General features: G+C 39.9%; 1 long non-coding RNA gene across 1 annotated transcript; it reads right to left on the bottom strand.

Annotated features, from left to right (window-relative positions):
* Positions 1 to 461: 461 nt before the first annotated feature.
* Positions 462 to 2,913, bottom strand: LOC111535115. Its single transcript, XR_003307704.1, has 3 exons — positions 2,762 to 2,913; positions 1,916 to 2,025; positions 462 to 540 (listed from the first exon to the last, which is right to left on the bottom strand). It is a non-coding gene; the product is annotated as an uncharacterized LOC111535115 (long non-coding RNA).
* Between the last annotated feature and the right edge of the window lie 137 nt (positions 2,914 to 3,050).

Below are 3,050 nucleotides of genomic sequence, written 5' to 3'. Positions count from 1 at the left end.
TACACACAATCCCCAATTGACACAAAGAGAAGGGGAGGGGAAAAATAAAGAACTACTCCAAGGCCCTGACCCAAAGAAAGGCAAGGGTCTTCAGAATGAACGAGTCAACCGAATGTCACACAGATGGGGATGGGGAAAAGACATGAAACACAACTAGATGCCTATTGCTGATATTGTGGAATTCCAATGATGAAAAACATACCCAAAGCTTCTAGGGGTCATCAACAAGAATCAGACTGGTAAGAGATTGCTCGTCAGCAAACTGTTAGAAAAGCATGCAGCAATGCCTGCAAAGTTATGAGGAAACATGGGTTTTTGATCCTATACTTAGACAAATCATGAATTCAGTATGAGGATAAAATCAAGATATTTTTGGAATGTAAGAATTCAGAAATAAGACAGCCATATGATAAATGGAATCATTAGCATGTTTACTAATAAGGAAGAACTGAAAGTTCTCTACTTACCCAATCTTTCTGGTTGAGTTTAGCTGCTTCACTATATACTTCAATGGCAGCTTTATGTTTTCCCAAAAGAAATCTGTAAAAGATACATTTTCCATAATTATTACCTCAAAATTCTTAGAAGACTAACCCTACTAGTCCCACATTTTACTCATATTTCACCCAGCAGAGAATTCTAGAAGCCTTTTCTCCATAAGCTGATTGTGCTGGTTAGGTCAGTGAAGCTGCTATACAGTAACAGCAGAAGCTCTCTTAGTAGGGATTGCGTTGGCAGCTGTTCCAAGGCCTTGGTCTCATTCTATACCAATTTTAGTGAGAGTCTTGTGGAATTTTTCTTCTACAATGTACTATAAATGCAGACCAAAAAAGAAATAAGCCAAATGATATGCCATGTTAAGCAGTAACTACCATTATTTATCATCACCCATTAGGGACATGTCCCTTCCTTCCAAGACTAAGTCTCTCTCCTTGATATTGGATCCTGAGTTTAGAGAGAAACAGGGAAAACCAAGCTCTATGCAAAAACAATGCAGGTATGAATGGCAACGTGGCTAAGAAAGGGGAGATGGGAACTCCATGGAACAAAGGACTGAAAAGGGAATACCTAGTAGTTTATAAAGACCTTCGAGATTCTTTCCATCTAGGAATCTTTAGGACATTCACTCAACAAACACAGATGCTCCTCAACTTATGATGGGGTTACATCCCAGTAAACCCACTGTAAATTGAAAATACTGTAATTCAACAATGCACGTAATACATCTACTCTACCAAACATCAAAGACAGCCTAGCCTATCTCAAGCATGTTCAGAACACTTACTCTGTTCCATGGAGTTCCCATCTCCACTTTCTTTACATTTGCTGACAGTTGGGCAAAATCATCTAACACAATGCCACTTTTATAATAAAATGCTGAATATCTCATGTAATTTACTGAATACTATACTGAAAATGAAAAACAGAATGGCTGTATGGGTACTTGAAGTACAGTTTCTACTGAATACATAACAATTTTACATCATTGTAAAGTTGAAAAATTACGTAAGTTGAACCATCCGAAGTCAGGAACTCTCTGTCCTTACTAAAAACTTACTGTGTGATAGATATTAAGTGTTAGAAGAGTAGATGAGAAAAATTCCAAGGATTGCCAGTAAGTTTAGAAGACTTTAGGGTACAAGGTGTCTCTATTTACATGATAAACAATATCGGTTCCCCCATCAAACTAGAATGCACAGTGTTTAAAACACTTAGTTCCTTAACACTAGTTATCTCATTTTCTCAAATTTCAAACTTAATCCGTGCTCTTTAGAGTGAATCCCATTATACCTATTAAACCATTCCCCACTTGTGTATCAGGCTGATGTGGCTGCCAGCAGCAAGCTGTACCTAAGAATGCATTTTACACTGTTCTCTGTGAGTGCCCTAGGGCCTCCAGGTTGCCAATACTCACAAAGATCTCGCCACGTGCTTGAGGTTATCAGCACTCTGAGGGCTTAGAACTGCACGTCTGGAAGAGTTCTAGGGATTCTTGGATATTTCCTTCCAGGCGAAATATCAATGCTGCCAAGAAACAGAAAAGACAAAAAAAAGTAAAACCATGTTCTGGGAAGAATGGAGCCTGGGGTTAGAAAAATTGGAGAAAAGAAAACTGGGAAACCACATCGAGTAAATCCTTTGGACAACTGTATCCTTAATACAATCAGATATGACTTCAGACAGGCTGAAACAACGACCAAAACTGTTGACAAGCTAAACTCTCTTTTAGTAAGGTAACTCAACCCTACCTACTTCTCTCTCTACTCCCACGATCCATCACACAGATAATCAGTTCCTCTGCAAATTATCACACAAACTCTTCCCATTAAGAACATTTTGGGGCTTCCCCATCAGATGCTTCATTTATCATAATTGACTTCCAACTGATCGTTTTCAGACTGAACCCCCAAATGGGGCAAATGGAATCAATACCTCAAATTCAGCACGGATATTCTGACAAAGAATACAGTAACATTTCAGACTTTGGTTGTCAGTATAACAACCAGTCAGAACCAGAGGTTTTTCCTAGGCCTATGTTTTCAGAAGAATTTATCAGACACTGCAAGTCTGATACTTGTGACACTGGGAATAAGAGCAATTTTTGCCATGATGTCCTAAATTTATCAATATCTTACCAATTATGTCAGAAAGTTATAGGTTAATCTGAAGACTACAAATGCAATGAATGGTAAACAAAACCATTCATTTACACCCAAGAGCCAAAAAGAAAGTTCCTGGAAAAACTAAGAATGCTACTTACGCCACTGAAGAGGAAAATTTAAGTCAGTGGGACGGGTGCAGTGGTTCATGCCTGTAATCCCAGCACTTTGGGAGGCCGAGGCAGGCAGATCACCTGAGGTCAGGCGATTGAGACCAGCCTGGCCAACATGGCGAAATCTCCTCTCTACTAAAAATACAAAAACTAGCTGGACGTGGTGGCATGTGCCTGTAATCCCAGCTACTCGGAGGGCTGAGGCAGGAGGATTGCTTGAACCTGGGAGGCAGAGGTTGCAGGGAGCTGAGATCGTGCCACTGCACTCCAGCCTGGG

This window comes from Piliocolobus tephrosceles, unplaced genomic scaffold, assembly GCF_002776525.5.
Source record: "Piliocolobus tephrosceles isolate RC106 unplaced genomic scaffold, ASM277652v3 unscaffolded_20600, whole genome shotgun sequence".
Lineage (NCBI taxonomy): Eukaryota > Metazoa > Chordata > Mammalia > Primates > Cercopithecidae > Piliocolobus > Piliocolobus tephrosceles.
The sequence above is the reverse complement of the archived record's forward strand: the minus strand, read 5'-3'. Positions and strand labels throughout refer to the sequence as shown.